Genomic DNA, 21,548 nt, shown 5'->3' on the forward strand with positions numbered 1-21,548 from the left:
TAGCAAACTCAAGTGGCAGACTCTGCAAGAGAGGCGCTCTGCATCGCGGTGTAGCTTGCTCGCCAGGTTTCGAGAGGGTGCGTTTCTGGATGAGGTATCGAATATATAGGTTCCCCCTACTTATACCTCCAGAGGAGATCACGAATGTAAAATTAGAGAGATTCGAGTGCGCACGGAGGCTTTCAGACAGTCGTTCTTCCCGCGAACCATACGCGACTGGAACAGAAAAGGGGGGTAATGACAGTGGCACGTAAAGTGCCCTCCGCCACACACCGTTGGGTGGCTTGAGGAGTATAAATGTGGATGTAGATGTAGATTATCATTTCCAAAGCTAAGAAACGATCACAATAACTCAATAACTAACACTAACTTGATACCAGTGGCTATTTTATTTGTACAGCACAGCGCTGAAGATGAACACTATGTGATTGAAAATCGATTTTGCTATCGTTAAACCATCAAATTACGGCCAATGCCGACCTTCCTTCTAAACAACTTTTATGCTAATTACCTCGCTATTCTCATTGTTGCTACTTCTCTTTATTTTCGTCTTTCTTTCGTTTACTCTCAGTATTCTGCACTCATTAGACTGTACAGTCCAGTGAACAGATCCTATAAATGTTCTTTCGTTTCACTAAAGGTAGCAATACCAGTAGCAAATATTACTATTGATATCCTTTCACCCTGAAATTTAGTCTCACTCTTCAACTTTTATTTTCGTCACTGCTTCTTCGATGTACAGACTGAAAAGTAGTGGCGAAACCGTGCATTTCTGTCTCACACGGTCTACAACTCGAGCACTTTGTTCTTGGTGTTTTGAACTTATTGTCTCATCTTGGTTTCTAAGCATGTAGTACAATGCTCGTCATTCCCTATAGCTTACTCCTATTTTTCTGAGAATTTCGAATTCTTGGACGATTTTACATTGTCAAATGCTTTTTCCACATCGATAAGTCGTACGCAAGTGCTAAGATTTTATTTCATTTTAGCTTCCACTATAAAGTCAAAGATCAGGACTGATTGTCTGGTGCCTTTACCTTTCCAAAGCCTACCTGATACTCTTCCAAAAGACTATCAGTTTCCTTTTTCATTGTTCTTTTATATTATGGTATAAAATTTGTGAAAAAGTTGGTTGGTTGGTTGGTTTGTAGAGTAAAGGGACTAAACTGAATGGCAATCAGTCACTTTTCCGTAGCCACACAGTTCTCGCATTAAAACCATATCCCAAAAGAATCCTATCACCTGAAATCCGGGGAAAGGAAAAAATGCGTAAAACTGTGTAACCACACTGAAGGAAAAAGGAAAGTAGCAATCCAAAATAGAAAAAATTAACTAAAATAAAAAAATAAAGCGGTAGAAGATTTTAAAACAACTACCAGACGGCCTAGGCTAGTTGATCGCAAGAATAAAAATGGATGGTCCAATCGCTCTGTAACACTAAAATCTCCAGCCACAAGGGAAGAGTAACACAGATGGTGAAGAGACGAACACCAAGTCGAACAGACAGTAACAGAGGAAGGGGGGAAGAGATAAAATGCAGGTAAAGAACGACGTCTTCCAAAAGATGATTAAAAGTACGGTAGTATGGCACATCAAAGAGAATTTGTGACCAATGATTTCCTGGTACGTATGAAGCAGTCTGTTATCTTGATTACAGAGGAAAGAATATAAGTAGATGTACCACAGGGAAGTGTGTTGACGCACTTACTGTTCGTGATGTACATTAATTAACAGATACATTATAACCTCTGACTTCTTTACCGCTGAAGCGCTTATCTATACTGAAGGGCCAAAGAAACTGGTACACCAGCCTAATACTGAAGACCCCCGCGAGCACGCAGTAGTGCCCCAACGCGACGTGACATGGACTCGACTAATGTCTGAAGTAGTGCTGGAGGGAACTGACACCATGACTCCTGCAGGTTTGTTCATAAATCCGTAAGACTATGAGCGGGCGGAGATGTCTTCTGAACTGCATGTTGCAAGGCACTCTAAATATGCTCAGTAACGTTCGTGCTTGGTGAGTTCGGCGGCCAGCGGAAGTGTTTAAACTCAGAAATGTAGGCGATCAGACAAGATGCTTACGTACGTGTCACCTGTTAGAGTCGTATTTGACGTAACAGGGGTCCAATGTCACTCCAACTGCACAAACCCCACACCATTACAGAGCCTCCTTCAGCTTGAACAATCCCCTGCTGAATGGCAGCGTCCATGGATTCATGAGGTTGTCTCCATACACGTCCACGTCCATCCACTCGATAAAATTTGAAACGAGACTCATCTGACGATGCAACACGTTTCTATTCATCAACAGTCCGTTGTCTGCATTGACAGGCTTTGTGTACTTCAGTCATCAAGGGTACACGAGTGGGCCTTCGGCTACAAAAGTCCATATCGTTGATGTTTCGTTGTATGGTTCGCACGCTGACACTTGTTGATGGCACAGCATTGAAATCTGCCGCAGTTTTCGGAAAGGCTGCACTTCTGTGACATTGAACAATTCTCTTCAGTCGTCGATGGTCCCGTTCTTGCAGGATCTTCTTCCGGCGCAGCGATGTCAGAGATTTCAACTTTTACCAAATTCCTGATGTTCATGGTATACTCGTGAAATAGTCATACTGTAAAATCCCCATTTCATCGCCACGGCGGAGATGCTGTGTCCCATTCCTCGTGCACCGATTATAACACCATGTTCAAACTCACTTAAATCTTGATAACCTTGCAACCTCCCCCGTCCTAATCGACATACTGATTTGCGATATAACTCACCGTGATTGCATACGCCTAATGAATTTTTACAGTGAGTAAGGCCATCGTTACCGAAGGAAAATAACACTGTTTACTTGGAGGAAAGTGCACAACAGACTCTTATGAAGGAAGAATCTATCCTATACTTGAGCTAAATACTGATAATAATTTTGGAATGGGTGGAATATTGTGCACTCGGTTACAACACAACAATTGACTGGAAAATGAATGAATCAGAAAGCACAGAGTTTGCAGTTACTTATTCTGAAATACCAAACTTCGAAAGGAAAATTGAATGGAGGTACTGGTTAAATGAATGATTGGCTGAACTTAAACACCGTTACATAAAAAAATGACTTTCAGCAACCTCAGTATAACGTAATACAAAATTTAGGAGAAGGCAAGCAATTTACTTTTGATTATTGAAAGACTGAAATGAATTTACGTTACACAAATGAGCAATTGATTTTACTTTTAAATTAACAACGATAAGATACATACTAAGCCAGCAGAGGTGACTCACAAAGCTAAATACAGAATAAATGAATTTGCGCGCTCTTAATTTGTGGTATATATTTAGTTACTAGTTTTGGTAGTGAAATTTTACTTTAGTTTAAGTAACCTCTGTCAGGCAATACAAAAATGAACAGTTACTGTGGCATAGATTTTAGACTGAAAGTAGGAGTAAATATTAGTCACTCTTCATATTCTTACGACACTTGGTGATTGCGTTGGAAGGAAAGGGATCCTGCTTGGTAAAAATGTCTGAAGACAATGTCAACACTGGTGCCCTAAGTGTTTTAACTGTTGCAAGTTATTATTCAAGTTATTCATACTTTGTGAAAGAAATGTTGCTGGGGAAAGCCCCTACGTTACTATATTTGTCAGTTAATAGTATTCCGATGTTGTTGCTGTGCGGGCGACGAAAAATGTAGCCGACTACAATGCTGAGCTGCCGTTGTTGCTGCTGCTGCTGCTGTTCCATGAGAACCCCGAGTCGTCCTCAGAGCCACGGTATGGGACAGACAATTGTTGCAATTGCAGCTTCCTCCACCTGTCCACTCCTACGGTGCTCTCAGTACTCGCAGGTTAACAAATCAGGCGCTTCTACATTGGCGAGAGCATAGCGCAAACTGCGGAGGCGGGCGCCCAGCAAACACTTCCGCATCCCCCCATGCCCCAAGCCGCTCCGCCCGCCCACCCGCCCGCAACGCGACAGAGCCCCCCCCCCCCCCCCCCATAAACAAAGATAAACAATGGCACATCCACTATCATCCGGCCGCCGCCATCGATACACTCCAACAAAGCTCCCCTGGCTACTACCCAGTAATTTACCATATCCTCATCATAATTACAATCAGTTATATACAGTCAGAATTAAATACACTACTACATCGATTAGTTTCAGTAACACAGCTTACAGCTTCGGAATCAAAAGTACAGCGCGAGTTATCAACCGATATTAAACAATTTTGGCTGGTGGAGAAGCTATTTCATCTACATTTTCGGTGTTACAAACAACCATTGTAGCAGTAGCAAACGATCTAACAACTTCGACAGACACTTGTTGTTTTATATAAACGTTGCCGACCGCAGCGTCGTATTCTGCCTGTTTGTATCAACTGGAATCAGCGAACCCACACAAATACGTGGATGGGGCAGTTTGTGTTGATATGAAATTGAATATTATCACATAAACCCAGTCGTACGAAGGCTAGAACCAGTCTTAAATCCATTGCCAAGTTAATGGGAAACTTACGTCGATCTACAAAGGAATCTGCTTACACATCACTTTAAAATATTGCTCAAGTATGTGCAACCCTTTACAGATCCGACTAATAGTAGATATTCAAAGTATGGAGATGACGGCAGGAATGGTCATTAATTTGTCCGACACACGTCAGACATAGAAGGTAGGACATACAGCCACGCAACTGGTATGCCCTCACTTTATAAATTGAAATGGAGAAACAGTGCTTAAATTGACGGTGAATAAAATTTTTTGTAAGTCACTGGATGTGAGGCGGTTAGTTTATTAAGGCGTTTCGATTACAATCGTCATCAGACAATCTGAAAAGGTTACAAAAGCTACCAGAGTAACACACTAAAGAGATAAACAAGTAAGTACATAAACAGAGTGCGTGAAATACATCTCTCAGCGCAGAGAGATCAACTTCGTACAGATGTATGTAACCTTTTCGTATTTTATTATGATTATTTTAACCGAAAAGCGTCAATAAACCAGTCTCCTGACTTCAAGTGAATTATAAAAAAATATGTATTCATCTTCCATATCGGCACTGTTTCTCTGTTTTAATACAGGGGGGACAGTCGCAAAAATATTGAAAACATAAATTGGTTGTCGCTTGAAGGTGGAGTCCAGTTATCCTGTGAAAGCCTACTTACAAAGTTTCAAGAACCTGTATTCAATCAAAAATGTAAAGAAATTCTTCTCCATATCGCTCCCACAATGATCGTGGAGACGAGGTTAGACTACTTATAGCAACCACAGAACTATTTACACAGTTGTTGTTTCCACGTTCGACAGCGACTGCACAGGAAAGACATCTTAATATGTGATTTCAAAGTAAGTACCTTTTGCTATGCGCTTCACAACCATTTGCGGAGTATACACTCCTGGAAATGGAAAACAGAACACATTGACACCGGTGTGTCAGACCCACCATACTTGCTCCAGACACTGCGAGAGGGCTGTACAAGCAATGATCACACGCACGGCACAGCGGACACACCAGGAACCGCGGTGTTGGCCGTCGAATGGCGCTAGCTGCGCAGCATTTGTGCACCGCCGCCGTCAGTGTCAGCCAGTTTGCCGTGGCATACGGAGCTCCATCGCAGTCTTTAACACTGGTAGCATGCCGCGACAGCGTGGACGTGAACCGTATGTGCAGTTGACGGACTTTGAGCGAGGGCGTATAGTGGGCATGCGGGAGGCCGGGTGGACGTACCGCCGAATTGCTCAACACGTGGGGCGTGAGGTCTCCACAGTACATCGATGTTGTCGCCAGTGGTCGGCGGAAGGTGCACGTGCCCGTCGACCTGGGACCGGACCGCAGCGACGCACGGATGCACGCCAAGACCGTAGGATCCTACGCAGTGCCGTAGGGGACCGCACCACCACTTCCCAGCAAATTAGGGACACTGTTGCTCCTGGGGTATCGGCGAGGACTATTCGCAACCGTCTCCATGAAGCTGGGCTACGGTCCCGCACACCGTTAGGCCGTCTTCCGATCACGCCCCAACATCGTGCAGCCCGCCTCCAGTGGTGTCGCGACAGGCGTGAATGGAGGGACGAATGGAGACGTGTCGTCTTCAGCGATGAGAGTCGCTTCTGCCTTGGTGCCAATGATGGTCGTATGCGTGTTTGGCGCCGTGCAGGTGAGCGCCACAATCAGGACTGCATACGACCGAGGCACACAGGGCCAACACCCGGCATCATGGTGTGGGGAGCGATCTCCTACACTGGCCGTACACCACTGGTGATCGTCGAGGGGACACTGAATAGTGCACGGTACATCCAAACCGTCATCGAACCCATCGTTCTACCATTCCTAGACCGGCAAGGGAACTTGCTGTACCAACAGGACAATGCACGTCCGCATGTATCCCGTGCCACCCAACGTGCTCTAGAAGGTGTAAGTCAACTACCCTGGCCAGCAAGATCTCCGGATCTGTCCCCCATTGAGCATGTTTGGGACTGGATGAAGCGTCGTCTCACGCGGTCTGCACGTCCAGCACGAACGCTGGTCCAACTGAGGCGCCAGGTGGAAATGGCATGGCAAGCCGTTCCACAGGACTACATCCAGTATCTCTACGATCGTCTCCATGGGAGAATAGCAGCCTGCATTGCTGCGAAAGGTGGATATACACTGTACTAGTGCCGACATTGTGCATGCTCTGTTGCCTGTGTCTATGTGCCTGTGGTTCTGTCAGTGTGATCATGTGATGTATCTGACCCCAGGAATATGTCAATAAAGTTTCCCCTTCCTGGGACAATGAATTCACGGTGTTCTTATTTCAATTTCCAGGAGTGTATATTATTCAACCAGTACATAAGTCAACTTACCATGAATGCTTAAGTTTACACAGACATGAGCTTCGTCTGAAGCATTCTGTTTGAAAACTTCATATAGTAACTAGCACAGCTTACAAGGAACTAGAAGTGTCTCGTTCAAATCGTATCTCCTATAGGAGTGTATCTAAGTTAGGAACTTAATCGGTGAGTACACTTACCGATAAATCCGAAATCATAACCGAAGCGCTTAGCGACGGTAGCGCTGGGACTCTTCATTTGTATGTATCGAGCTGGAATCCTGTTCGTGCTAGAGGCTTCTACCGTCAGTACATGGTTACTAAGTCCGTGTGAGAGGGTGAACACCAGTAACACTCGTAATCAATGTCTTGTATTCGATCCTAAAACTTCTCCTAATAGTTTAGAAAAAGAGAATGAGGTTCACTTGATGAGGATGCTTTCTTGCAACCCAATAACTGTAATTCTTGAGTGGCAAGTCTTTTGCAGCTCCGTATTACATCTTCTCCCTTTCTTTCTTTCCATACTCATCCATTGTTTTCTGTAATTATTCTGAATGGCTTAATGCGCCCCGCCATGACTTCCTCTCCTGTGCCAAACTCTTCGTCTAAGAGCAGCACTCCCAACGTCTTCGATTATTTGGTGAATATATTCCAGCCTCTGTCTTTACCTACAGATTTTGCACTCTCGGCCGGTGAAAAGTGTGGCCATGATGTCTTAACACATATTCTATCATCCAATCTGTTGTTATACTCAGTGTTTTCGTCTTCACTTACTATCCTATCTGACAACTTAATTTTCAGTACCAAATCACAAACGCTTTGTTTCTCTTCTGTCACGGTGTTCCCACAGACCATGATCTAATTCCATACAATCCTGTTCTCTGTACATACATTTTCAGAACTTTTTCGCCGAATTCAGTCCAATGTTTAAAATCTTGAACATGACTCAATGCGGAAAGTATTGAATGGAATCTTCGAGAGGATAAAGTGAAATATAGCTATCAGGTGTAGAAATGAAAGGTTTATTCAAGCCCCTTGACGTAGGTTGAGTTCACTAGTTACTTTTATGAAGTAGTGTCAAACGACTACGGCATCGTTTTTATAGTTTTGTTATTATGGAACTGAACCTTATCTTGGTACCTCCACAGTATTACGTAATCAGAGCAACCACTGAGCCTTCTGAAGAAGACCTTTTTAAAGATGTCGAAAATTAGGTCAAGGGGTTTAAATAAACCTTTCATTTCTGATACTGACTGGCTGTATTTCACATTATCCCCTCAAATATTCCTACGTTTGATACTAGGAAATGTCTTTTAGAAGAACGGCCCTTCTTGACTTCGCTGATCTGCTTCTTATATCCTTCTTGATTCGACCATAGTGCGTTATTTTACTTCCGACGTAGCACAGTTTCTTCACTTTGGTGCCTAATTTTGAGGTTATGTTTACCAATACTCTCATTTTCTTCTTCATTACTTTTTTGTTTCTTTGATTTTTCTTTCAGTTCACATCCAATGCTCATTGCAGAGTTTACTCCATTCAGTAGTTCCTGAATTCTTTCTCACGTCTATTCATATCATTAATGTCACCTGCATTTCTTACTATTGACATCCTTTCACCACTGAAACTACATTACATGTCCCCATTGCTTCTCCGATGTATAGATTAAACACTAAACTGTAAACTCCGGCCGAATGATCGACCGCCGTGTCATCCTCAGACATTAGGCGTAACTGGATCAGGATATGGAGGGGCATGTTGTCAGCACACTATTCTCCCGGGCATTGTCAGCTTTCGTGACCTCTACAGTAGGAGAAAAAGACTGTACCCTCGCCTTAAGGCCTTTTTAATTCGAACATTTCCGTCTTACTCCGCAATTCTGGTACCTTCCTCTGTTTTGTGTATTGGACATTATCTCTCTTTTCCTTCAGTTTATTCCCATTTTCTGATGATTTCAAACATCCATATCATCAGACACATTTTGCAACAGAAGCACATGTCATAGTGGTTCCCATATACGTACAAACACCCAGCATCTAATAACTGGCCTGCGGAACGCAACGCAAAATCATAGCGACCAAGTACCTCGCTCGGGACAGTAATAAGCCACTAGTACCTCGCTCGGGACAGCAATACTGGACTTTCACATTCGGTTGCTACAGGTACTGACTTTTGCCCTACTAAGATTAAGGAGAGGACGTGGTAGAAATTAGAGGAGGATAACACTTATTAAAGACATTTACCAAATGCTGCAGATCGTAAAACAGAGACGCTGCTATAAAAATTGATGTATGTAGTATTAGGTAGATGAATATTCCATATACATTATATATGCCGAAGTTTGCGTGAGAGTATTTTTGTTATCCATCCACGCCGACACTTCTGCACGGGTTTAGAAGAAATTTGGAATGGGGTTAGCTTATACGCTGAATTAAGACATAGACAACTTTTATAAGTTTGTAGTACAAGGTATTTATTGAGTTGAAGAATATAACGAGAACTTGGGAATAATAATTGCTGGTAGGAGAAGCTATTTACTCTTTGACTTTTGAGCTGTATCTCATTTATGAAATACGAATGAACGTACTTAATACAATGCTTACGAAAAGGTCAAAGTGTTTAACCCATACTTCCACACAAGTGTATAGCATTTTAGGCGTTGAGAGACATATCTTACGTATTCCGAGACGCTCGAATACTCACAACAGCGATGTCATTTAAATGCTGTACGGCAGAGAGACGTCATGCCTTTACAAGTAGAACTTGCAAGGCTTCTAGTGGCGCTGGATGTGGTGACGATGTACGAGCATATCCACTGGCGACAGGCACACACGTGGAGGTAGATGACGTTGTTGCACGTACAAATATTAGCGGAGCACCGAACCATAAATTAAAGTTACTATAAGAATCTTCAACATTGTAGCGCCTCAGCAGTCGTTGGTTAATATATTAAAAAACTAAAAACCCGCCTGGATTGCGAAAAAAGCACTTAGTGTTAACCTAGATAACTACACCTTCTTCAGAACAACAATAAAACCCCCAAGTACCTAAGAAGACCTTTGTCAATGATTAAAAGAACACCATAGCTATACATTTATAAACGAAAAAGAAAAGGAAAACACAAACAGTACGTATGGACAAAGTCAAAACCACTACTTAATGGTGTACGCTCCACCTCACAGACTGACTTTATATTTATAAATGTATAGCTATGGTGTTCTTTAATCAATGACAAAGGTCTTTTTAGGCACTTGTGGGTTTTATTGTTGTTCTGAAGAAGCCTAGGTTAACACTAAGTGCTTTTTTCGCAATCGAGGATGTTTTTTAGTTTTTTAATAAAGTTACTATGCTTGTTTCTTTCACACTGAATGGGCTGGACGGATAACGATGAAGTTTGAAATGGAGACAACATATACTCTGAATTAATACGTAGGCTACCTTTTATTCCTAAAAAAGTCGTCGTTCCCATAGGATGGTCAATGTGACTACTGTTCCCGTGGGATGGGTAACATGACTAAAAAGTCATCCAGGAGAGTTAACTATCAAATGAATGCATCACGTTTAGCTAAAGATTAAGTTTTAAATGTTTTGACAACTGAAACGTATACGTACATGAAGCGAGGACAGCAGAAATATTTCTGTAGGATAAAATCATCAGAAGCCGCTTAAACAAAGTGACGTATGCACATGAAAATATTTCACAGCTAATAGAATATTTTGGAAGTGTACTGGATTGTGATACTAACGGGATTGTTAATAACTGACCTGGCTTTCCTCTTTGGAATTTGAATTACCTGTAATTTGTTTTTGGAAATTTCGTTTGCTTCTAGGGTCTCCGCTGTTCGGCAAAACTACTGTTGGAAATTACGTTGTGGAAGTTGAGTTGTGAGCGAGAATTATTGTCAGGTCCTCTCATCGTCTGAAACTTTTTGTGTTTCTTTCCGATGCCGCGTGATTTGCTGGGTCGCAAATGGCTCACGCCTTAATACCGCAAAGAGATAACTTTCACGACGGTGCACGCGCGTGGATAGTAAGTTTTGGTATCAACATTTCTTTATAAACAACTATTTAATCGCGGGTAACATCGTGGGGTTAGCTGTTTCACTAATAAAGCCTAACATAGGGCGATTTACTATAAGACAAATGTGGTTATGTGCATTCGTGTCTTACTTCATAGTTATCTGTATAGCTGTTCTGGTGAAACACCTAAGATATAGTGATTCAAATGTTCGATTGTTTCTACGAACAAGATCAGTAATAGCGATTCAGTATCGCCGGTAGCTGATAGTAAAATGCATTGACACGAACTGTTTACATACTTTTAGCAACTTCACGCAAAATATGAGGCACACTTTTGTGGAGTGTGCTAGCGGGGCAGTGTAGCAAGTGTTTCTGACAAATTATGCCGCCAAGAGCGAGCGCTAATGGCTGGAGTTCTTTCTTCCCTGATGTGGAGAGTGGGAAAGCGAAAGTGTCCCCTAGCGGGCACATTAAGGAGGACGAGACCCGTCCGGGTGGGCGTGGCCCGCGAGCCGTGGCAGCTAATTAGCCACTCCTTAGCGGCGCCGACCACATTACCTGCGGCTCGCCGGTCTCGCCGTCCTTATTCCGCCACGCCCCGCTGCTCCGCGATTAAATACTTTTCCAAGCCGGCAGACGTCCCCAACTCCTGATAAACGTAGCGGAAGAAAAGGATAAATTCTCAAATTCACTGACGGTTTAATGCACTTCGTCTGGCTTTGCTACACCTACAGTTAACAGCTCCTACTCTGTTTCCCCGGTAGCACTACTCACTTGCATATTCCGTCTGTTATTTTTAGATAGGAGGAAAATCATACATCCTCCACAGACTGTGGTATCACCGTATTGTCATTACTGAGTCAGATTTTAAAAACATACCGTATACAACACGATACAAAAAACCCTACTAGAAAAAATAATCTCGGCTGCAACGTTCATCATTATTACACTTAATTCATGCTAGTATCTATGTAGTTTCGAGGTATCCACTTGGTCAAACACTGTAGAATATCACATTATGCCTGGTACAACGCTATGTTCAAAGATTAATATTTGTCGGGCCGAGCTGTAACTTTTTCCTTTACTATCCGTAATTCAAACATAACTATTTCGTTCTAGCACCTTTTTAGCTGACCGTAGCTATTATTGAGGACTTTGATACACAGTTCTCTTCGTCGAGTTGCTCGAAATAATGTGCACATATTTTTAACATAGGTACAAGAGGTGTACAAGGTAACTCCCATTATTTTTAGGCATTTCCGACTACTTCTCATATGGGGAAAAATTATTAAATTCCGATAGAGGTATTCTGTTTATTGAAAAGAAAAGCAAATGTACATGTTCTGACAAACATGATTTGTTACGTTACAGATTCCTTTAGTTCTAGAAGATTAGAGTTCAGTGACGTAGTCGTACTGTGACTGTCCGAAAAGTATCAATCACTACGGAATATCTCTGAGTTTTCCTTGCGGCTGGCCGTGTGAATCTCTCATAGTTTTCTCCGTGTTTGTACTTTTATACCTTTGTACGGAAAAAAGGATGAAACCGATTACATTTTCTTCAATAACCCGTATATTTTAACATTTATATCCTGATAATATGCTAGTGTTCGGATGTCACTAACGCGCTGTTTTCTTGACATCATGTCGATTCTGTAAAACTTCTTCGTGTTTTTCCCCAGTAGGAAAGTATGATTACACTCGCAAATTTATCTCTCTCTCTCCCTCCCTCTCTCTCTCTCTCTCTCTCTCTCTCTCTCTCTCTCTCACACACACACACACACACAAATGTAAACACTCTGAGAGACAAGATACATAAACACAATCTCTTTCTGTGGCTGTGCAGCAAACATGAGAAAACAAGTATACACCATTTTTTCGTTCTCTTACGCCTTCCCTTACCCACACAATTGACGTTCCCGTGGAGTATTCCCAAAGGATATGGAGAATTCCAGGGAGCAGCAGTTCAAATCCCCATGAGGCCATACAGATCTGGTTTCTGCCATTCACTAATGACCCCATCGTCAGTGGGACCCCCAGTCCCACGCCTTTCTTCCAAATAAAATGTTTACACTGAGAAAGGTAGTGTAGTTAATGTACTGCAACTTCTTCGGAGACATATTAGCGTTTTAAGACCCGTCAATGGCACTCCCAATAGAGGCGGAGCATAATCTCGGACTGGACAAGGATGAGGGAGAAATCTGAGATTTTCGGAGAAAACTTCCCGACGTATACCTCATTGGATTAGGAAACACCTTTAGGAGCTTTGTTTTTTGGCCATCAGTGTGAGCGCACTACGTAGCCACGAAAAATTGCACATAGTAATTTTCAACAGTTGCAATATATAGTCATCCATAATTTCAAATGAACTGAATGTTTTTTCAAGTTAGAAGTGAACCCATTACTCTAAAGTACGACAGCCAGTCATTTATTAAGGTCCGACCAGTCGTGGCATAGAAACAACAGTGAAAAACTGATAAAACGTTCCACAAATGTGTTGGGTTGGGATCCTAATATGCCCATCTTTCAAGGTCACGTCGCTGTTTCCAGTCCTGAGTGCACAGTGAACACATAAATATTCCTAGGATATGATGTCTCCTGCAATTTATGAGTACCTGCTTGAAAATTCGCCAGATTTCATACAGCCCACATAACGTAAATGTCATGCATTTCCTTCCTTATGGCAGTTCTCGGCCGCACACTGCAGGAGCTATGAAGACGACCTTGCAGTGTTTTCAATGGGAAGTGTTTGATCATCCACCGTACCGTACAGATATTGCTCCCTCTGATTTTCATCTCTGCCCACATGAACCGCTGCCTATGAAGGCAACATTTTGGCACAGACAACGAGCTGCAGACCAGAACGCACAGGCAGCTGTCATTTGTGGTGATGGAAAAGCTGGTACAATGCAACGACAAATGACTAAGTTGGTGCGGCAATGTGTAGAGAAATAGCTGGAAGGAGTAGCTAACTGCTGCAAGGAAAACAGTTTTTATTTTCACTGTGGTTTCCGTTTCGCGGCCGATCAGATCTTAGTGAACGAATAGCCTTCGTAATTCAACAACATTTCTTCACTATTACCAAAATAGGAAGAGTTATCAACTTTTGAATACGGAAGTAAATTTGTCTTTCAAAATAAAGGCTGCCAATAGATTTGTAAAATCACACTTCCTTGTGATACAAAGAATATTACAATGAATCACCAAACTAATGATTTCACCTTATATGTAGGTCCTTGTCTGCTTTTAAAACTGATAGCTAAAATAAATGTCATCATACATCTGAAGACTACAACATCATTCTTTATTAGAACAACAGTAGTGCTTATAGGGTATGGTAAAGTAACGCTTCCCATTTCTGGGAGAAATTGTTTTCTATGTTGCCGGAAATTACTATATTAAACGATTATTATCTTCAGCATCCAAACTATAGCAATGAAAACAGTGTATGAATTATTTAGCTGGACACGAGCTGGCAAGCTGCAGGGACTGAGTGACTGTAGAGACAGTTCTGCAGAGTATTTATGTCTTGCGAAACAAAGAAATGCGAGGCACGAATCTGAACGACTGATGTATCCTCATCTCGTTTCCACTGTGACCTGATTCCCATTTTTACTTCATGCAAGACATCTTGTGAATGGCAAGTGATCGTCAAGGTAACCTCCAGATATAGCAGCTTCTTCGGCCAACTGTTCTACTGCTTCATCCTAAGCAAATACGTTTATTTCATCGGGAGCAATATATTACGTCGTGGGGTACGTCGATAGCAAGATTAGTACTTCCGTTTCCTGCACTATGGAACGGAAGGCTTTTTGACTCATAAATTGAGAATAAGTGAAATTCGTTCGTCGTTCTCAGTTAAACAGGGAAATGTAACTTCTGTCTTCTGTGTCTTATTACCATAACCAAAATCTAAACTATTTCCTGAAGGGCACATGAAAAGATACATCCATTATTTATTTGGCGATACTGGTGACCTTCGCAAGCGCAACGGAAATCAGACTCTCGACTATTAGAAGGAAATAGTTGGAAGTCAGAATGGTTGATCATCTATAGAAAAAAATTAAAGTAGGAAGAGCACAGGTTACGAAATATTAGTGCAGTAGAGGCCTCGTTATAGGAAACTGGGGCAAATTCCAAATATTTTTGAGTCATGATGTGACATAAGAATGTGATTGTGAGAAAGACAATGGTAGTTCGAGAAAAACAGTCATATACATACTAGGTATGCTAGTAACTTATTGCCATACACTTGTTTGTTCAGTTCGTATAGTCTTTAACAACTATGAACGCTACTGAACTACAGCCGCTAACCTCTGAAGATGAAACGAACTTTTATATGAGCATGTGGTGGAAGCTGACAGGTAGCGAATGCTTGCTGTGTTAACTGTGAAGCTCTTGTATGATAATTTACCTAAAAATTGTAGTAATACTGATATCATTGGGGCGTTTGCAAAATATTTGTAAGTCATGATCTGAAATAAGCATGTGACTGCAGGAAAGACAAAGCTAGTTCCAGAAAAACTCATATACAAACTAGGTTTGCTAGTAACTTACTTTATTAGGGAAACCACTCTTTTGCACAATTAGAAGATGCCTACTGAAGGTAACTGATCAGTACTGAAATTAAAACTAATAAGTAAACGTCACCAACTTCACCTCATATTTTAAGGAGAAAAAAGCATGAGCCCCAGCAGTCAATGCCTCGTGAAACTCTGGGCATTAGTTCTGTCGATACGCAGTTAATACCTTCTGAATGTACGGCTTTTAAACATTTGCACACCAGCTGTTTTTCACTCTGTCCGCCCCTGTCAGACAACTATTGTACGAGCGTGAAGTTCTGTACAACTGAGATCCTACCAGCGTCCTTCCTTCTGCAGGATGTTGAAGGAGGGGCCGGACGTCCAGCGATTCGACCTGTTAGTGCAGCAACTCATGAACAGCATTCCCTGCTTTCTTGTAACTCAGAATGTGTCGACGTGTTGCCTTGGCCTGCTCGATCACCAGATCTGTCTCCAGATCATGAGGGGTATCGTTCGAAGACAAGTCCAGCGTCATCCACAACCAGCATTATATTAATGAAATTATGATGTCCATAATAGGTAGGCAAGCGTTAATAGAGAACCTGATGCGAGGAAAAAAGACTTGACCTCTTGAAAGAGTAACCCGGGACTTTCAAGAAGAGATTTCAAGGTCGTCTGCGTGCGACTAATCTACGAAGAACTCAGATGTAGCTCGCCGGACAACACGTTCTAACCCAATACGTTCCAGATGCGGGTCCGGTGACGTAACCGTCGTGCCTGCCAGTTTGGTACCTGTTTTCTTGATAAACAAATTATATAACTTTTTAGATGTGGTCGTCTGGATCACAGGTACGTTTCTTTCTCTTCATCATGGAAATGGATGGTACCTGTTTCCTGATGCCCACGAAATCGACAAGACGATTAGCTAGTTCTGTTCCTTCTCTTGATAACTCTACATTAAACCTACCTGCGTGAGAATCTGCGTTTACACTGCTTTCTAAATGTTATATATCGAAACGTTTGTCGACTCAACGAGAGCGGAAGAATTACTTTCTTCATGCAATCTTTCTTCTGTCTGTAGAAACTTGCTACTCAGAAACATGTAAAAGACTTTCAACCTTTTTACTCTCACGTCATGTTAAAGAGTTCATTATTTTCTGTGAGAAGTAAAATTGGGAGCCTTGCTTTCACTCCTCGTTACAGAATATTGCAGTCATACAAGCACACAGCTACTTTCACTCTCAGGGGCCCAGTTCTTAAACGATCAGTTCAGTGGGTTTTAGCGTTGAGATCCCACAAGGTGAATGCCAACTTTCACGCGACTTCTCATGACTCTTTTGTGCCGGTTACTTCCTCTTCCGCAGGACTCTTACGATTCCGTGCTGCAATTACGCTAAATTTCCAACAAGTACCTCTCACCGATTTCTTCCGCTGCTGTGTGGCTTTGCGTGACGTTATTATTCGCTGTGTTTAGAGAGACCACACCTCCAGAAAGACTGGCGTCTCACCTAAAGTCTTCCACAAAGGTCAACACAGAACTTGAATCATTTTTATATAGACAGTGTACTTTGGCTAGGAACGCAAAAACACTGGATGCTATTGTTGGCAACGCTAAATCGATGAAACTGTAATTTCCTACGAACGGTGCAGATGAAACCGTTAGCTTCCTGGGTGTCGACAACAGTCTTGCAAGTTCTGAATATGTTAACACTGTGCCTGCGTACCAACTGACAAATATTTTCATAGGAGCCGTACTTCTGCTAGTTTTCGTGGCAGCAAACAGACCAGGGTAGCGCGGTGGTTAGCACACTGAACTCGCAGTCGAGAAGACGTCAGTTCAAACCCGTGTCCGGCCATTCTGATTAAGGTTTTCTGTGATTTCCCTAAATCACTTAAGGCAAATGCCGGGATGGTTCCTTCGAAAGGGCACGGCCGCTTTTCTTCTCCATCCTTCCCTAAATCGAGCTCGTGCTCCGTCTATAATAGTCTGGTTGTCGATGGGACGTTGAACACTAATCTCTTCCACCTCCTCTTCCTCGTGGCAGCAACCCGTTATTACGAGTACTCTAGAATCCATGTGTTCATATTACTTGGGTCTGAGCTGATCAAAAAGAACCTCTTTGTGATTTCATGCATAGTTCTTTGCCAATTTCGCCAAACCAAATCATTGTAATCGGTCCTGCACAACAAGAAACTCTCGTTAAAATAATGTTTGCAGAAACTGTAGCCACCCAGATTTCTTGACGTATTCTGATTTGCTGCTCATGTACATGTACATGTACATATAGTTCCCGTGTCTGCAGTTAAAATTATTGGATATAAGATCCGTCTGTTATGCAAAACAATATCTTTTTACATGGGACCCATAAATGTTGCAGCACATCTGTGCCACCATCACAGGGTTTCATTTGTCATCATCATCTTCCTTCCAGGGATTGGATTGTTGCCTGTTCCGAATTTACAAAGATAATCATTCCCAACTTTTTCAAGGCCTTCCAATGTCTTTTTTCCCATTCGGCTTGTAGTTCACGATCTTCTGAGGAATTCTCTGACCTGGCATTCCCATGAAGTGTTGTTTCCAATCTTCACGATATTTTTGAATGCTTTCACTCATGCTGAAAATATTTAATTCCGTCCTAATATCTTTGTTTCTCATCATATCTCTTCTTTTGCAGACTTTCATCTTCATTATTAACCTCATCTGTGCTGTTTGACTTTTATTTTCATGTTTTTTTTGTTTTTTCTTTTTTGTGGTAACACAGCTTCCGCTTCCGTAGGAAAATACCGGAACCGCAATTACTTCATACAATTTCGTGATGATTTCTTTTTTTACTTTATGGCCCAATGTTTTGCTAATGTTACCAACGACAGCTTCATATTTGTTTTTTATTTTCAATATCAGCGTCTAAATCAAAACTTATAGTGGAATCTAAATAGGAGATTTGGTCCACTTGTTCTAAACCTGAATTATTCAAAACAATTTTTGATTTGACTGGATATTTTCCTCGGACTGCCATTATTTTTGTTTCATTATTAGAAAATTTAAAGTTGCACTTCTTGAAAATTTTATTTAGGTTGTATACTGATCTTTGGAAGTCATCTTCATTCTTTTCAATAGTAACGATGTCGTCAGCAAACAAAAGTATATTCAGGTATTTCTCACTTGTTATCTTAATTCCTTTGTTTCCTTTACGTATCCATTTGCGAATAATAATGGTTCAAATGGCTCTGAGCACTATGGGACTTAACTACTGAGGTCATCAGTCCCCTAGAACGTAGAACTATTTAAACCTAATTAACCTAAGGATATCAAACACATCCATGCCCGAGGCAGGATTCGAACCAGCGACCGTAGCGGTCACGCGGTTCCAAACTGACGCGCTTAGAACCGCACGGCCACACCGGCCGGCAATAATAATGTCAATGTAGATATTAAAAAGGATAGGTGATAGTCCAGGTCCTTTTCCAACCCCTTGGTTAATAATTATTTCTTCTAGTCGTATCCTTCCTGTGTTTATTACAATACGTGTAGTTTTGTAATAACTTTTCAATTACATCCATTAGGTAATAGGGATATCCACGTTCAGATATAATCTTCCATAGCCTGTCACGACTCACTCGGTCAAAGGCTTCAAGGTCGATAAAGGCCATATGGGATTCTACATTAAATTCTCTGTGATTTTCTGTGATGTTTTTGAATACAATTGTCTGTTCATGATCGACCCGATTTTGTTCTTCAGAAATAATAGCTTCTTTAATATTCTTCACGCGACTATTGTCGATATCTGAGTATAGATTGTTTCCATTGTTAAGAGACTTACGCCACGATAATTTATACAGTTACTACGTTTCCCTTTTTCAAAAAGAGAGATTACTTCTTCTGTATACCAAGATTCTGGGGTCTTGTAGTTCGACCAACATTCATTTATTAATTTTAAAAGTATTTTATCTTGTGGTACCCCTCCATATTTAAATAGCTCTGCATTTAGTCATCTATTCCAGTAGCTTTTCTGTTTTTCATGTTTTTCAAAGCCTGTTGTAGTTCGTCCATAGTAACTGTATCTACTATGTCATTATACATACTATCTCGAGTGTCAGCTTCGGCCATCTGTGCACTCCACAAAACTGTACAATGATTTATCCATTGTTCATTTGATACAATGTTCAGTGAGGCAGTGTCTTTTTCTTCTTTTTTGAGGGCTTTCTTTACCTTGTCAGCACATTGCTGTCTACCATGTTCGCTCTGTTCTAAGACGCTCATGAATGAGTCACATGACCCTTGGTGTGCTTTGCGCATTATTTGTTTCGCAGCGTTCCTTTTTTCTTTTGCATGTTTCCCGGCTTTCTGATGATTTTGTCTTTACAAAGCAGCCCCATCACGCGACTTAACCTGCGCAGCGCTATTAACGCTACCAGGAGATGTAAAATTACTGGAAAACTCACAAACAGCCTCGGAGACAGGCCTGGATCAACTAGTGACAACCGAAAATCTTTAATGGTTTTATTTATTAAAATCTTAATTCTGCATTATAGTCATCTGCAGGACCACTTGTGCATAGTCATGCGCTGGCAGATCCGTTGTCTTTTGCTCATAGCTTTAGTAATTCGCGAGAATGTATATGAACGTTCTGAAAAATTCAACTCCTAATTAACTGAAGAAAGGTGTCTACAAAATGCACTTACAACATAGCTTTTAAAGAGGTATCTGTGAATATTCAGTAGCTGTATGTTTGTCGCCCCCACAGCATCAGCGAATGGATCAGCTAAATGATAGGTATCCTGTGACACACTTACGTAAATTTAACGATGAAACATCTAAGTGAAATTCTCAAAAATGATAAGTGAAAAGCGAGAAGTGGATGAACGAAGTGTGTTCTTGTAGCTGAGTAAAAGTATACACATTACAAAAAAAAAAAGAACTATGTATCTCTGTCAACAATAGTTGTTACGTTGAAAGTTTCAAGGGTCCCCATTGCCATCGTCTACAGAGTGCCCTTAAGTGGTTCAAAGTACCAGGTAACGCTCATCACGACAGAGCAATTCAGGCCATCTCCAGGGTATGCGCTACTGCTGTGCCGCGAATACACGTAGAGTGACACCCTTGGAACACGCAGATTCTATACAGCTCTGGAAGTTACCAGTTGAAACCTTTAGCTCCACTGTACTGGACATGTACGTTGTTGTTTGATTCCTGGAACAGTTTCCAACTTGGGAGTTCCATTTCCACGACACGTCTATAAGCCGAACTGTAATTCAGTTTGGTTCCCAAGCAGCATGCTGCTGTTGTAATTTTTTGCACCAACATGCATAAAGTATATTATCCGCCTCTCATTTCTCAGCGTTTCTACGTATACATTAAATGTTTGATTCAGAAGCGATACGCATCAAAACCTACACATTCGGGAGTTATTCTGCCGCAGAAAAAAAGAAAAAAAAGAAACAATCACGTCGCTATCGAACTGCAATGAATTTAGTATGGAATCATTTTAAGAAACATACTTTCCTTTGTTAAGTCCCATAAGATTTCACACACACACACGCACACGTACTTTCCTTTTGTTTTTGAAAACACGTACCGAATGTAAACGAAAAGTGGTGTAATAGCGTAATAGTTTCAGTGTATTTATTATATCTAGTTGTCATTACTAGAAACAAGTCACCTTAAGCTTGTGACCACTCGCTTTTTACTTCATTAGGCGTGAATTCTCCTCACTGTTTGTAGGAAATGGTTGGCGGACACCCACTGGTGTTCAACACGGAGGCGTCAGACGGAACAGTGTGTGTTTTTCAGTATTGTTACGTCTAAGAGTTTCGATCTTCGGTACAGGTTTCACTATATATTCAGAGACTATGCAGGTGCAATTTAATACTATTATTCCTGAGACAGAACGACTAAGCACTGCTGGGATTTTTACTGAATTCATTGGGCTCTCTACCGGTTTTGTCGTGCATTCCAAAGATGTTCCATGGGGTTACAATGGTTTTCTCCGAACTACGACGCTTCAGATTTTGGTTTAAGCAAAGGTCTATTTTCGTGCTGATTCAGAAGAGGTCGGACTATAAAGTGTTCCTAGAGAATGTATTAATAATTAGTCATATGATTCGTAAGCAAAGTGGGTGTGCTGACTCCGCACTTGCTTTGTTCTACTCTCAAACACTTGAAGTCTTATCTATTCCTCACGCTCGTGTTAATGCGCATTTACTTGCC

This window comes from Schistocerca cancellata, chromosome 2 (assembly GCF_023864275.1).
Source record: "Schistocerca cancellata isolate TAMUIC-IGC-003103 chromosome 2, iqSchCanc2.1, whole genome shotgun sequence".
NCBI classification, from domain to species: Eukaryota; Metazoa; Arthropoda; class Insecta; order Orthoptera; family Acrididae; genus Schistocerca; species Schistocerca cancellata.